Source organism: Pongo abelii, chromosome 4 (genome assembly GCF_028885655.2).
Source record: "Pongo abelii isolate AG06213 chromosome 4, NHGRI_mPonAbe1-v2.0_pri, whole genome shotgun sequence".
NCBI lineage: Eukaryota > Metazoa > Chordata > Mammalia > Primates > Hominidae > Pongo > Pongo abelii.
The window spans coordinates 125,076,319-125,093,586 of record NC_071989.2 but is presented as its reverse complement, the minus strand read 5'-3'; the positions used below and the strand labels follow the sequence as shown (position 1 = coordinate 125,093,586).

Genomic DNA, 17,268 nt, shown 5'->3' with positions numbered 1-17,268 from the left:
TAAACCCAGGAGGTGGAGCTTGCAGTGAGCCGAGATGGCCACTGCACTCCAGCCTGGGCGACAGAGCGAGACTCTGTCAAACAAACAAAAACAAAAAACCAAAAACAAAACAAAACCCACATTATTAACATAAATAATATCATTAAAAAGCAAGGTAATTATCTTAATAATATAGTCTTGAAAACAACCTAAACGTCTAAAATGGCAAGAGAACAAGGTTAACATGCTTTTTAGTGGTTACATTACTCTCAAAACAGCCTCAATTCTCTAGTTCATTTTCAATGTGGATAGGCTGAATACCCTTCTTACTAGAAGGAAGAGAGCACCTAAGGTACTGAGAGTTTCCAAAAGCTTTTTAATCATATTTAGCAGCTTCCTTAACTGTTCAGTGATCACATTAATGTGATCTATCTAATATAGAACAGTCTTTCTCAGAGAGTGGCCCCCTGACAAGCAGCATTAGCCTCACCTGAGAAGTTGTTAGAAACACAAATTGTTGGATCCACTCCAAGCCTACTGAACCAGAAATTCGGTGACTGGGCATAGCAATCTGTGTTGGCATCCCAGTAATTGTGATGCACACTATAGTTTAAGAACAACCCATATACAAGTACACTTAAGTTTAGCTCTTCAATCAATTTCTTTAATATCCTAAGCTACTTCCATTCTTTTCAAAAAAATTCTGAATTATTTGGAGACAGTCAATGTACTTACTCCAAGCTCATGGCCCAGCAGAGTATAAATGGCACTAACACACTTGTATTGTTCTGATATTTCTTTAAAAAAGAGGAAATTTTTAATTTTCAGGTATAGCTTCAAGAAAAATGGATCTTTTCAACTTTTTGGAAATGAAGAGAAATTTTTACGGTGATGCAATTCAGCACACACTACCCCCAAAATGTGGCACCTTGGCATTTGAGAAAACAGAAGCAGGAATGTCACTTTCACCTTCCCTCATCCTTCTCTGCTGATGCAGGTCATAAATCCTAGAAAATATTCTCTGACCTTACACTGAGGCAGGCCATAAGACCCTCACTTGAGAGGTGCCTTCCCTATACACAGAGGAAAGTAACATCCTTATCTCTGAAGATAACAGGGTCACAAAGAAGAATCTGAACAAACAGTTCTTACTAAATTCTTCCTGGTTTATTACCATTAAATCATACTTTTAAATCCAATTATCTTCTCTATTTCATCCACTTATTCCTCAAAGTTAGTATAAAAAATACACGGGTTCTTCCATTTCTTCTGGTTTTCATTTCCTTATGAAGGCTCCTATGTCATGTAAAACTTAGAAATAAATGTCATGCTTCCCATTTGTTAATTTGTCTTTTGTTGTAGGGACCCATTCATAAATCTGGATGGGTTCAGAAAAGATATATCTCCTCCCCTACAATGAAGTGATATAAATGAACGTGAATAATGAATAAACTAGGTATTTCTTAATGAACTTCAGTGGCAGCAAGCAATATACACACTAAATAACCTCCCAAAAAAGCAAAAACACCTTAGTAAATTATCTCAGCAGCTTATTATCAGGCAGCAAAGAGGACCCAAAAAAGCATAAAACTATAAACTGGGAACCTAACACATTGACAAAGCAGTAATATTTAAAAAAAAAAAAAAAAAAAAAAAAAAAGCTGAGATGAAGATTATGAGAAAGTAGGTTGTTGAGCACAGAAAACAAACAAAAAAAGGAAAGGCATACAAAAATTGGAGAACAGCGGGCAAGAAGAGGCAAAGGAAATCCATACATAAAACAAAAAATGTGAGCATGAGAATTTGTAGAAAAGACCAGGGGCTTGATTTAACACTGAGGGAAACAGATTTCAGGATTAGGAATTCTTCAGCTAAGAGCTGGTTTACTTTTAATTGAGCCACACACAAACGAAGAGGTAAAAAGGTGCCAAAAGCTAGAGTCAATATAAAATGAAAGAATAAATTAAGTACTTTTATTGTTAAATAAATGGCCCCTAAATAGGCCATTTTTGAAAATTTCTGTTTCACTCATGTGATAGAAATAATTTAAACAGCATCTGTGGTTTCTTCCCTAAGCTCCAAACTCTCCTTCTCTGTGTCCCCTTCCTTCTTTATCCCTTTCCCTTTCCATCTGCCTTCTTGATGAATTTCATGGTTATGGCTATTTGCCTACCATCACCATTTCTTTATTATTGTACCTTGTTTGCACAAAAGAAGTCCTTGCTGTTATTTTATTTTCATTAATGCTTCCATCTTGAAATTTTCAAAAATGCAGTTTTAAACAGAGGATGCTCCCAGATTTGCCGTTGCATCATGACAGAGAACATTTCAGCCCCAGCCAGTGGTGTGCCCATGGAAACTGGGAGTCATTGTATCCTAGGAAACTATGGCAACCAACAGAGACAAACTGAAAACAGCCCATTGTCATCATTTTTAACGAGTCAAAGATGTGAGTATCCTCTACAATGAATTCAACTGTCATTTGCCAAAGAGAAGATGCAATTCAAATTGGCTCCAATAATTAGAACAGATAAGTATTTGAAAGCATACATATATGATTGATTTTATTCCTATTGTTCTTTAACAATAAACACTTATTAAGTGGGTTCCACAAATAACCAGGAAAATCAACAGATATAATCAGCTCTTATGAGCAACTTCTTCCACATTATTATTAAATACGTTGCACTATCCAATGTTCTAGCGATTCATCTGTGTACACAGATAAGTGGTTGTTATCACAGCACAAAGATGCTCAGAGATAATTCTGATCTCTTCTATGGTTTTGTGCATCAAAAATTACTTGAATAATGAATTTAGATTCTTACTGTTTAGTGTTGGTTTATCCACTTTGGGCTCCCAATTATATTGAGAATCTTCTTCAGACTCTACTAAATAGTTTAGCTGTCTAATCAAACCAAGTTAATGAGAGGCCATATAGGTCATCCATGTAGATATAGCGTCTATTATTTTGACAAATGAGTTTACAGCATGAAAGCAGAACTCCCACTGCATTGCAGTTTGTTTGAGTTCATTTATTTTGCATATCCTGTATAGTTTAATTCCAAAACTTTTCTCCCCAAGGAAATCTGGGTCATATCTTTCATTTTTCCTTACAAAAATGGAGCTGGGTAAAATAATGTTTACAAGAAGTCTTCATGCATGTGTGTGTGTGTGTGTGTGAATGTGTGTGTGTATGTGTGTGTGAATGTGTGTGTGTGTGTGAATGTGTGTGTGAGTGTGCATGCACATGCATATGTATTTATTATTTTGAATTTAAACTTTTTTTACATGTCAAATGATATTTATTAAAATTTAGTTGCTCCCAGAAAACAAAGGTTAGAGAATAGAGTGGCATATTGGTGACGGTGATTTGCAATCTTAAAAGTGTACCCCCACAAGTAAAGTGCTACACAAAGAAAAGAAGCAAAAGATTCTAGACAAGAAACAACTATTATTTGCAGAACTCATGCATTTACTAAACTCTGGTCTGTTCCTTGGTTAAAGCAGGAAACCAGAAAAGTGAAACATATATTCTAAGTATTTCAACTTAAATATGTAAAACAAAGTAATTCACAAATATTTCGTTAAGGCCTTTTGTTTGATAATGAGCCCACTGATTAGTTTCCTATTGTCTTCTTGGAGTAACACATTATCTATAATCCCAAATTTTAATTCTTTAAAAAAATTGAAAATTCAATATTCTGTGGAACAGTGTAAGTATAAAATCTTTATAGATTTTTACATATTTCAATCTTTCACCATTTTCTTGCCGACATCTATTTTGACAGCATTATTTATTAGCAAATTACTTTTCCAAATATGTATTTCACAGATGATATTTTCTTAATTCCAAATGTATTCATCCATTTACATAATATTAAATTAAATCATATAATTCTTAAAACAGCCAACTGGAATTAACAAGTTTGGGAACAAGCAAAGTGATTACTGGTAAGTATAATCAGAATTATACAGACATACTAGGGAGTGGCCTGTTATCCATGAACATTCAGAGTAGCATGAGAAATACTGTGTATGTTCTAGAAAAGAAATTAAGGTACAGATTGGTTGTGTTGAGACTAGTGAAAAGAGTTACTACTGTATATACTCAATTGTGGGGTGGGTAGTAGCAGGCTGTAGAGGTTATACCTTAGTGGTATACAGGTTCCCCATGAGGGTGTAGAGATTGGACCAGATTTAGGTCCAATAGGATAGATTTAGGAGAACGTCATAAACAGGACTGGAGTAATCTATACTCAAATCTACATTTTATTCAAGTGTAGATAAAAAGGTACAAAATAAAGTACTGGGCCCACTCAAAAATAGAGACCAAGAGAGAAAAAATAACATTCTGAAAATTCAGAGGAAAAAGATGCCTTTGAAAAATGATCTCTAGTATGGACAAGAAAGTTCCAGGAAATTGCATGCTCAGGATAATGCAAAAATAATCATAATAATAAAGCTGAGGAGGAACTTGTAAGAGATACAATAGATAAATGAAAAGAGAATACCTTGCTAGGGAATTAATGGCTTAAAATAAAAACAATAAAATTCATTTTGGAGTCAACAAAGGGAAAGACTATGTGAAAAATCTAATGAGAGATAGAGAGGAAAATCTCAAGGAGGTTTCCCAAAATTCAGAAGAAAACAATGATGAAGTTTATAGATAGAAAAGAGAAACAAAATTAAACACAAACAATTTGGGTTATCAAAGAACATAATGGAACAAGTGGAACAAAAAACAATACTGACATATATAATAGAATAAATTTTTCCTAAGCTGACAAAAAGATTCATTTATGTAGAGAAAAGCTCATTATATCCTTTGGGGAAAAAACAAAACAAAAACATGTTAATATTGTTTTTGCCCTTTTCCATCCTTTCCTATTTCATTTACAAGTTAAAGCACTCTTCATACCCAAATTTCATCTGTGAAGCCTTTATTTTTAAAATAGTTTTCCATACCTCACATCAGCCAAACTTAATTGCTCGTTCAGCTATCAGAATTTAAAACTCTTTCCTTAGCTTTAGAGCATAAGAAAGTTAAATTTTATAATTTCTCATTTGTTACTGTCGGTATATACGATTCTTGGTACTATTCAAACAGAGAATGAAGATTCTTTCCATTGATCTTGAGGTATTACAAAATGCCTCAATAAATGCTCAGTAGTAAAAATAGATCATATTTCTTAATAAAAATAGTAAATGAATTTGAAAATTAGGACAAATCAAAACAGAAATCTCTCAAAACCATTATTTTAAATGACTGTTGACCCAGAAGAAAATCAATGCTTTAATTACAATCAATTCAGAAACTTTTTATTTTTATTTTTATTTTTATTTTTTAAGACAGAGTTTCACTCTTGTTGCCCAGGCTGGAATGCCACAGTGCCATCTTGGCTCACTGCAACCTCCTCCTCCCGGGTTCAAGCAATTCTCCTGCCTCACCCTCCTGAGTAGCTGGGACTCAGGTGCCTGCCACCACGCCCAGCTAATTTTTGTATTTTTAGTAAAGATGGGTTTTCACCATGTTGGCCAGGGTGGTCTTGAAATGACCTTGGGTGATCCACCTGCCTTGGCCTCCCAACGTGTTGGGGTTGCAGTTTCTAGGCCACCATGCCTGGCTTAGAAATTTTAATGTTATCCCTCAAAGCTAAATTTATAGGATATGGGTAAGCCTACACTGAGAAAAATAAATAAATAAATAAATAAATAAATAGCTTTAAATTAGTATGAAACTCAAGACTTTTGAATAAAAGTTGTAAAATTAACCTAAAGAAGAGGAAGAGGAGAATGAATATGCTTAAAAACAGAATCCAATGATGATCATTGGATTATTTTTTGAATCCTAACCATGTGACCAACACTATGCCAAAACGTTTATTTTATTTATTTATTTATTTATTTATTTATTTATTTATTTGAGACAGAGTCTCGCTCTCTCGCACTGTCACCCAGGCTGGAGTGCAGTGGCACGATCTCGGCTCACTGCAAGCTCTACCTCCTGGGTTCACGCCATTCTCCTGCCTCAGCTTCCTGAGTAGCTGGGGCTACAGGTGCCTACCACCATGCCCGGCTAATTTTTTTTTTTTTTGTATTTTTTAGTAGAGATGGGATTTTGCCGTGTTAGCCAGGATGGTCTCGATCTCCTGACCTCGTGATCTGCCCACCTCGGCCTCCCAAAGTGCTGGGATTACAGGCATGAGCCACCGCGCCCAGCCCAAAATGTTTATTTTTATTGTCTCATCAAAACCTTAAGACAATCCTGTGAAGTCGATACTATTATCTTCAACTTAGCAGCTGAGAAAGCTGAGGTTCAGGAAAGCAACAGTAGAATAAACCTCAGACCTGGATGTTTGCAAAATGCATACTGAAAAAGATAAATTCTGGAAAGATTTATCAGGTAGAATAAAAAATCAGAAATGAAATATAATCAGATTGTGCAACAGGATTATAGTCAATAATAATTTAACTGTGCATTTCAAAATAACTAAAAGAGTATAATTGGATTGTCTGAAATACAAAGGATAAAGGCTTAGGGGATGGATACCCCATTTTTCATGATGTTATTATTACACTGTGCCTGTCTGTACCAAAATATCTCATGTGCCCCATAAATATATACATCTACTATATATGCAAATAAACTAAAAATCAAAAAAAATTTTAAAGAAATATAACTAGAGAACTATAGATTTTAAAATCCTATAGAAAATATTTTATAAAATGTGAATATATTTTACTATATGTGAAAACCTTGATAATATATATTTTAGAAAGTATAAATTATCATATTTAACCCAAGAAGAATTAGAATTCTAAATAATCCTTCAAGAATTTGAAAATGCTGACAAAGAACTACTCTAATATTTAACATAATCCCAATAAAAATTTCAATGAGATCTCCTGAAGAACTTGAAAGATAATCCTGATGATCACCTAGAAGAAAAAAAAAAAAAGCAAGAATAACCCAGATCTTTTTTCATTAAAGATGAATAATGAGAGAGAAATTATCCTATTGGTTAAAGTATATTATGAAACTATAGTAATTAAAACTTAGTGGCACTGTGGAAAAACAGTGGATTGGATCTATGGATTGGAGTGGAAAATCTATACGTAGATCAAACGTAAGCATATGATCAAGGTATCAGTTCAAATAAAAAAGGATGGGTTATTGAATACATTATATTTGAAAACTCTCTATTCATTTGGGGGAGTAAAGATATCTACTTTAAATTTTACCCTAGAATAAATTACAGATAGATTAACGATATAAATACTTAAAAAAAAGAAAAACTATGGAAACTTTAAAAACATATAGATGAATATTTATATAATAGTGAAGACATCTTTTTCCTTCCTAAAAATGTGGTATGTGGAAACCAAAAAGGAAAAAAATTGATTGATTTGACTATGCACAAACTAACTATATATGTATATATATATACACACACATATTTATATATACATATGTATGTATATATATACACACACATATTTATATATACATATGTATGTATATATATATACACACACATATTTATATATACATATGTATGTATATATATATACACACACACACATACTTCCACTTAGACTGTAGAAAGCCATAAGTTAATATCACTCCAAACTTAACGATAAGAAAAAAACAGACGACCTACAAAATCATACCTTCTCTGGAGCTGAGCAATCTAGGCACTAAGTGAACTAAATTCCAAGGAGAGGTAAACGCTTCCACGCACAGACAAGGCATATAACTATTTCATCTTTGACAGAGCATGAGAAAAAGAAGTAGGCAGCATACAAGCAAGTAAGGAGAAATCAACTAAAATTTTAAGAAATTCATTAAGGCCAAGCATGGACTAGACTGTCAGTATAGAATAGCCGGGAACTCCAGACTCATAGGAAGTGTGGGCTCCCAGGCTACCTCGCTTTCCCACAAAAAAGCCTGCAGGCAGAACAAAGGAGGCAAAAGAGAAATCTCTCACCTCTACCCCACGAAGTTAGCCGAATGATGCAGCCTGCAGGAGGTGATCAACAGCTGCTGGGGAGAAGAAAAACACTTCCTATTTCCCCAGACCCTTCTCTCCTAATGAAGCAGATGCCGTATCTGCCAGCAGAGGGCAGCAAACTCTCCTGCCCCCACGGTCCAGGCATACACTCATTGCTTACCGGGAGGGAGGGAGGTTAAGACAAGTCTATCGCCAGGGAGGAGGTGGGAAGCCATCTTTCCCACAGGATCTAGGGAAAGAGCCACTGTTACTAGGAAAGGGGTAGATGCAAAAGATTTCTGCTCCTGGGAGAGAAAACTCACATCTACCTTCCTTTCATTCTCACATGTACCTAACTCCAGCCCTTCTGTTCTCACCAAGCAAGTTTATACTCACCTTAGCACATTTTTAAAAATTGAGCTAATATTCGCATAACAAATAACTAACCATTTTAAAGTATACAATTCAGTGGCATTTAGTACATTCGCAATGTCCTCAACAATCACCCTTACCTGTTTCCAAAACATTTTCATCACACCTGTAGAAAATTCCATACAAATTACGCAGTCATTGTCCACCACCACCCCAGCCCCTGGCAACGATTAATCTCCTTTCTGTCTTTGTGGACTAAATCTATTCCGGATAGTTCATATAAAAGGAATCACACAATATGTATGTGAATGGCTTCTTTTGTGACTGGCTTCTTTCACTTAACCTAATGTTTTCAAGGTTCATCCATGTCATAGCATGTATCAGTCCTTCATTTGTTTTTAAGGCTGAATAATATTCCATAGCATGGATATACCACATTTTGATTATCCATTCAACTGCTGATGGACATTAGGGTTGTTTCCACCTTCTGGCTATTGTGAATAGTGCTGCTATAAATACTCACCTTCAAACATTTATGCCAGCTGTTCTCGATACCTGAAACTCCTTCCTGGAGAATCACTGCACACCTGGCTCCTTCTTGTCATTCAGGTCTCACTGTAAATGTTACCTCTTTGAATCAGTTTCACAATCACAGTCCCAGTGTAGCTCCCCAGGAGCTGGCTGCCCCAGTTCTCAGCTTAGCATGTCTCCCTGTCTAAGATTCTTCCATTTGTTTGCTTATTGGTTCTCCCATTAGAATTATATCCTCATGGAAGAAAGGAACTCTTCTGTCTTGTTTTATACTTTCCCCTCACCCCTTGAAGAGTTCCTGGTACATAATACGTACTCAATAAATACCTGTTAAATGAATGAATAAATTAGATAAACAAAATAAAACAATACACAATATTTTTTGCCTGTCAGCTTGACAGAAATTTAAAAGAGCCCTGTTAATCAATAGAACCACAATGGGGTCTCCAGAAAAGAGCCGTCTCATCCACTGCCAGAGGGAAGATAACCTGAAGCAAATTTTCTTGAGAGCAATTTGGCAATAAATATCTGAAAGCTGAAAACTACCTATTCTTTGCACCAGTCATCTACTTCTGCATGTTTACGGAAAAAAAAAAAAAAAAAAACCTAGATCTCAAAGATGTAGACCAAAGGATATTTTCGCAACATTTTTAAAATAGCAAAAAGATGAGTCCCTGTGATATCCATTCATAAGAGACTAGTGGTACTACAGGGAATCAATACAAGGAACTGTCAGGCCTCTGAGCCCAAGCCAAGCCATCGCATCCCCGGTGACTTGCACGTATACGCTCAGATGGCCTGAAGTAACTGAAGAATCACAGAAGAAGTGAAAATGCCCTGCCCCGCCTTAACTGATGACATTCCACCACAAAAGAAGTGAAAATGGCCAGTCCTTGCCTTAACTGATGACATTCCACCACAAAAGAAATGAAAATGGCCTATTCCTGCCTTAACTGATGACATTCCACCACAAAAGAAGTGAAAATGGCCGGTCCTTGCCTTAAGTGATGACATTACCTTGTGAAAGTCCTTTTCCTGGCTCATCCTGGCTCAAAAATCTCCCCCACTGAGCACCTTTCGACTCCCACTCCTGCCCGCCAGCGAACAAATCCCCTTTGTAATTTTCCTTTATCTACCCAAATCCTATAAAACAGCCCCACCCTTGTCTCCCTTCGCTGACTCTCTTTTCGGACTCAGCCCGCCTGCACCCATGTGATTAAAAACTTTATTGCTCACACAAAGCCTGTTTGGTGGTCTCTTCACACGGACGTGCATGAAAGGAACTGCACAGGGTCATTACAGGAGATAATATTAATATATGTTAGTATGAAAATATGTTCATAGACTTTTGCCAATTATAAAAGCTAGGCATAAAATGTATGTAAAGAAGGATTTAATTTTGGTAAGAAATGATATGTATGATGACGTGAAATGGAGAGCGAAAGAGAGGAGAATGATAATCATTATGATTGGGGGATATGATTATAGCAAATGTTTTGCTTTTTTGACCAATAGTTTTTCTTCTTATATCCTCCAAAAGACACCTTTTAATTGTAATTATAGCCAGGCACAGTGGCTCATGCCTGTAATCCCGGCACTTTGGGAGGCCAAGGCAGGTGGATCACCTGAGGTCAGGAGTTCAAGACCAGCCTAGCCAACATGGCAAGACTCTGTCTCTATTAAAAATACAAAAATTAGGCATCATGGTGGCGCACACCTGTAATTCCAGCAACTCGGGAGGCTGAGGCAGGAGAATCGCTTGAACCTGGGAGGCAGAGGTTGCAGATCACTCCATTGCACTCCAGCCTGGGCAAAAGAGTGAAACTCTATCTTAAAAAAATACTGTAATTATAAAAACAAATGATTAAATAAAAATAATCTCAGGTACATAATGCAATTAGTTATTCCTCTCAAAAACATGAAGCAGAAATAATATTCTTATTTGAGACATGTATATCATTTAAGTAGACACCAAATTCAGCTGGAATTTTCTGAATTTCAGAATACTTAGAGTGTCTATATTGACTCATCCTAAATGTGATCAATAACTGTTTTTCCACTTAAAATTTCTAACACTATTAACAACACATTTAGCAGGTTATATACAATTCCCTTATTGTCAATGATCTTTGAATGTTATAAAGTATGATAATGATTTCACCCTTCAGGAACTCTTTTGAATTCAGTGCACTAAGTCATAGACACACAGGACATTTTCAGGGCATGCTACCTATTATGTCTCCAAGGAAATAGGAATTTAAAATTTTCTTAGGGAAACAACAGTTTTGCCTTCTGCTAAACGCTATGCAGGTGGAAAGTATGTGAACATGCTTGGGAAACAAAACTCTAGAATCCAGGAATAGTTAGGCAGCTTGCAAAGATAATTATCTAGGATCAGAATGCAGCCACAAAGGAAGTTGAGCAATGCAAGGCATGGTCTCCAGCTGGGGCAGATTTAGGCAGGTCTTGATGCTTATAAGGCCAAAACAAGTTTACGATGTTAAATGTATGGTGGGGAGGGTGTGGCAGCTGTGTGAGTGCAATCAGGCAAGCGGTAGTTTAATGCAGGTGAAGAGCATGGTGATTCTGGGCCACCAGATGATTCACTGGGGTGATAAGGGAAGAAACCATGACAGGTGCCTACGTGCAAAACACAGATCAATGCTCTGGAAGAGGAAAGGTCTGTGGCTTAAATGCACAGCACGGTTTGGACTCATCTCTGGCATACAACCTGCCTGATCTAGGACAAACAGTTTAACTTGCAGCTCTGACTCAACTAGGGCTGTAGCTGCTGCCTTGTCAAGATTAAGGAAGGGAAGAGGTTGTGTTAACCTTGGCCCAAAGGAGGGAGTGGGGCGTAGATGATTTCTCCAGAAAGGGGCAAAAAAGGCAGACATTGATGCTTTAATTGATATAAAAGTAAATAAAGCAGATCTCCGACAATAAAGTGCTTACCACGTTATCAGGAAGGAAAGCCATAACGGTAGAGATAAAGAACCTTACGTGTAGTGAAAATGGGGCAGGTGCGTTTTGAGTTGTAGAGGAAGGCCAGCTGCGGCAAGTCTTGAAGGCCCAAATGCAGTGTTCAGTCTTTATGTTATAGGCATGGGGAAGCCTTCGTAGTTTTTGAATAAGGGGATGACTTCATAAAGGTAATATTTTAAAGCAATGGATCTGGTTGTAATGGATAGGGAGATTCCGGCGTGTTTTCATAAAGATACATATTTTAAGCATAATCTCTCTCTTCCTTGTGGGAGTTTTTCCATTTTTCCTTTGGTGTCCTCAGATTCCTGACTCTGCTCTGTCATATACACCAACATGCCAGCACTCTAGGGCCTTGACATTCCAGAAAGGAGTAAAATAAATATGGCAGCAAGAATGACCATAGCGGTAACAATAAATATCATTTTGTAGCCAAGTGGAGCTCAGAGTTGAAAACAAACTTCAATTCATTTGGGGATGTTTTAGAGATATATGGACTGTCGCTCTTCACATCTCATTTTCAAAATTCAAGAACCCTACCTGCTAATGGGCAAGAACTCAGAAGTTATTTAAAATATTTGATTCTTTGTTCTAATAATAATGAAAGCCAGAGAACCACAGAAAAGAATTTTTGTAATGAAGTCAACTTAAGTATGAATTAACTACATTTAATTAAGGTAATTCTTTAAAATATCAAGCACTAAAACTGACAAAAATGAAATGTCACTGGCCATACTCTTTCCAACATCCTTCCTAATATGTGAGCCTCATGAGAATTGTTTAATCTTACAGAGCCATGAACTTACCGCTGCATTGTATGTTTCATGTGGTGATGATGAGCTATTAGAATATGATCTCCCATTCCCAGCTCCTTTCTCTCCCTTCGGGATTGTGTCCATCTTCCTCTTTATTTGCATCATCTTTCAGATTCCCGGAGTTGTTCAGTCCTAAACCTAGGAAACTTGAGGGCCTTAATGTTCTACGAAGTAACAACAATATTGTCAGAATGACAATAGAAACAGCCATCATAGTGACAACATTCTATTCACATTCTATCACTACATCACTAATTGCAACATGACCATAAAGCTGTGGAACTTGAAGAAGAAAAGAGATGATGAGGTCATCCAGCGCATTAGTCAGTCTTTCTAATTGCTAGCATACAGTTCCAAGGTTTCCAAGAGAAACCCTTATTTTCAGGATTTTATAACTTGGCACTTGTGATCCACTGTCGACTTAAACTCGACATGAAAGGCCCCAGGCACAAGAACATAATTAATATATTCTGAGTCTTATAAAAAAGGGGCAACCAACACACACTCCAATCATCCACAAATGGCTCTGTTTTAAAATGATCTTTTTCAAGCGGCCATTTCTCAGGTGGTCATGCAGCCAGCAGTGCCATGGCCATCCCCATCCATCACCCACAGAGAATTCTGGAAAGCAGGAGGCACAGATATCGTCAAATAACCTCACAGGCTTTTGGCGAGGATGTGATTTTTCAGGCCAGGTCTCTATGTCTATTGTTTCAAGCCCATGAAAATGGTCTGCATATTAAGGATTTTATTGCCACTTAATTTTTTAAACTATGAATTTGTACCAAAAAATGTGATTTAAATACACTTTGTGGCAGTTACAGCACTTTTCTTCCCTCATTGGCACTACTCTCCTGGTAATGACTGGAGGCCACAATTAACCAACCAGCTGCCCTTGGCTAGCCTCTGCTCAGGGTGTTCAAAGCCCATCAGATGATTCTCAACATGTCATTATTATTGCTAAGCAACAACGGACTACAACCAACTGAGTAAAGCAAATGGTGTTTTAGAAATTCTACAGAAAATCATCATTGTGCAAAGACCCAGTAGACTACCTGGGGAAAAAGAGGTAATAATAATAAAGCAGTGTTGATGAAAATAATAATAATGACAGTGGTGTTTATTTTAGGATACACCCACTAATAAGGAAGTCAGCAATTCCTCATTACTGTGTATCACTCAAACTGACATGGGCAGATTTTCTTAGCCTATACATATTTATTAACCATTTACACATATTCAGCATTGTAAAAAGTCAGGCTATAATTCTTATCTAAAGGGGCTTATTATCTAGTTATAAAGAAGTTAACACATACAAAACAATCTGTGGAAACATCAAGACAATAATTAAATATTAGTTTGTGAGAGTTGAGAGAAGATGAATGAAATAGTGAGAGACTGAAATAGTGAGGGAAGTCTTGGCTGAATCATGGGGTTCTGATCAGTGGAAAGAAGAGGAGACTCATTGCAAATGAGAGCATCCATGTTAGAAAAGGTAAGAGATTGAAAACATGCCAGTTAGAGGTGAATCTTAAAGTCTGCATAGCATCTAAGCAAAATACTAGGAAGTCACTGTTAACACTTGAAGGCTGTTTTATTCTGACAACTGAGAGCATGTAAGAAATGAAGACTCAGACCTGCCCCAGACCTACTGAATCAGAATGTGCATTTTAACAAGATCCCCAGGTGATGCTGACCTGCATTCAAGTCAGATAAACACCACCATAGACTATCCAGGAAAGACCAGAAGGCCAGAGAGGAGACTGGGAGAGCCTAGGACACCACCCAGTTCTGTCACTTACTTTCAGGGATAACTTGGCAGATCATTTAACTTGGTAAGGCCTCAGTTCCCCCATCTATAGAGGAAGGTAGACTAGAAATGATCATCAAAATTCTCTAACATAAAAATGATTTTTGTCAATTAAAATCTGATATGAAACCCAAATGTGTCAAACCAATACAAGTAAAGCGCCCATCTACTCCACATAAAATGCATCTGAAGGCCAAAACTGGAGGGCATTGTGTGATGCCAGAAAATACTGTTTTTCTTCATTCTGAAGGGATATCTTAGAATTCTTTTGTTACTCAGGGATAAACACATGTAAAGGAAACTGTGAGGTAAAGACTCAATAATATTCCTCTTCTGTCTGTGTTAATGTCTCTCCAGCCATAGCATCTCCCACTGGAGAATGGACATCAACCTCATTATCCACTTCAAGTCAACAAGTGTTTATTGAGTATTTCCATTTCATCTAGATCATAACCCATTTCCTAGGAAGAAGTCAACATAAATATTAAATACGTGTGTGTGTATGTGTGTGTGTGTGTACACAGAGGTGTTCTCAAATGTGGCTGGCCTCAAAAGAATGACAAGGAGAGGCGCATCAGGAAACCAATCTTTATTAAGCACTTACTAAACACCAGGTTCTATGCTAGATACTTTCCATGAATGATCTCATTTAGTTTTCACAGCAACCCCACAGAAAGGTGCTATTATTGTAATTTTAAAAGTAGGACACCAAACTACGGAGGTTAAACAAAGTCACACTGGTAGGAAATGATGGTGACAGCTTTGGATTCAATCTCTTTCTCCATAGGCTTTTTAATTAGTCCCAACTCATGATAAACCTGTCAAAAGGGAAAGGATTGTGAACTTCCCTACCCCCGGGGTATCATGATTGCCTTGATGAAATCTTTCCAGATCGATGGTTCTCAACTTTGGTTATATAATAGAGCTACCTGGGGAGCCTTTTGCAATCCAGATGGGTGCTAAACCCCAGGTGGATCAAATGGGAACCAAGTTCAGGCTTGGTCCCCAAAGTCCCAGCTGAAGTGATCTGGAGGCTGAGGATTTAAAAGATCTGTTGACTTTCTTTCTAGGGAAATTTATCTAGGAAAGCTTTGCCATGGTCAATAACTAGAGATGCAATCTACATACACAGTTACACGTTTTGGAGACTAGGCATGCTAGGAAGCCCTCTTTTAAATGTAGGTCTTCAGATGAAAATATTATATTCTTAAATTTTTCTAAGACTTCTTTATTCATGTACAAATGTGTTGTACCTTTAACTAGCCTTTTAACTAACAACAAAAACAAAAACACATGATGAGGTCTGTGAGCTGTCTGGCTGAGCCTCACTTGAAAAACAATTCAAAATCAACTGAGTCCACTCCAGCTGTCGCCACATCTGTTGTGTCCTGTTTATTCCCTTGGCAGCTGCCACTAATACACATATGCTGGGTCTGATGTCAAGGGGGTGCCTGCTGGATCCCAAAATGTCAAGAGGGGAAATGACAGAAGGACGGAGAGCAGAAAAGATTGCACATTCTAAAGCCCGAGCACCTTCAAAACATGGTCTTTAAAAAAAAAAAAAAATCCATTAATGCCATGTGATATCTTAATTGGGACTAAGAAAATCTCAGAATAGGACTTTGGGAAATCTTACAGATATGATTTTTAAAAATTAGCATCATGCAAAATAAGCAAAAAAATATTTTTTTAAAATTAGCATCCTGCAAAATTACCCAAATGCTTTGAGTCTATTAGGAGCACTGGTTCCACAACTGCTGCAATGAAGGACAGGGTTGCCGGTTCTGCATGTGGGTTCTTCTGACTTGCTTTGATCACCACTCATTAAGCAGCCAACTCTGTTTTTCCAGCTTCGGCTAGATTTATTCAACTATCACCAACAGTGACTTCAATGAGAGTTCACAATTCCCAACAAGAGCCACCAAATAGAGAGGTAAAAATGCATCTAAGGTGAACTGTGAGTGTGACACTGCCAAATTCAGAGAGAAGAGAATTTTCCAAGCATCAGACAAATAATAATAATAATAAAACAAACAAACAAAGCCAGGCACTCTTACCTACCTTTGATAAACAACGTCCTAAGAGAGTCACAGGTTACTCTTCTCAGAACCTAGCCAATTCAAGTCCTGACTTGAATCCTTATCAACTTTGTGGCTCTCATGAGTTACCGGCAATCTCTGAGCCTGTTGTTACAGTTTTAAAACAGGGTTGTGATAGCTCCTACCTCATGAGGTTGCTTTGAAGAATAAAGAAAGTAATGCTTAGACCAGAGCCTGGCATATAATATATTCTCGATAAATGGTAGCTGCTATTATTATTGTTGCCTCTATCAGCATTTCCAAACAATTCATCTCTCTGGGTCTGGTCTATTTAAAGATGAGAAGTTAGCAAGTACTGGTCTGTTTGTTCCTAATTGTCTTTGTAAACTAATGAGGCTGTGCTTTTCTTAAGACTACTAACTAAATATGGCTTTGTTGGAGATGGGGCAGGGTGGGGGACTGGGGGAAATCAAAACAAAAGAAACAGCAGCTCAGCCACTCATGCAGGTGCCCTCCCTGTGATGTGTGTGGGATCTCTGGGGACAGCCTCTGCTCTGCCTTACTATGCAAGCAAAAGCCTCGCTCTCTCTTGCCACAGCTGTCTGCTCTCTCTTCACCTACATTCTTTTCACTGAAAGCCACTTTCTCTCAGGCTAAATTGGCCAAATTGAATGAAGTTCAAACAAGAACAAAAGAAAGGTAAAAACTATGGTACAGACATGCTTTCAACCAGCAGCATTCATGCA

General features: G+C 37.2%; 1 long non-coding RNA gene across 4 annotated transcripts in view; it reads left to right on the top strand.

Moving 5' to 3' along the window:
- Nucleotides 1–2,357: 2,357 nt before the first annotated feature.
- LOC129059505 (uncharacterized) overlaps nt 2,358–17,268 on the top strand; it is a 36,087-nt gene continuing 21,176 nt past the window's right edge. The window contains exons 1-2 of one of the 4 annotated variants that reach the window (XR_008525452.2): nt 2,379–2,428; nt 3,890–3,933. This is a non-coding gene — a long non-coding RNA (uncharacterized LOC129059505). Of the gene's footprint in view, nt 2,514–3,889; nt 3,934–17,268 lie in introns of all 4 variants that reach the window. The other 3 variants (XR_008525451.2, XR_008525453.2, XR_008525454.2) reach the window with 3 other exon arrangements.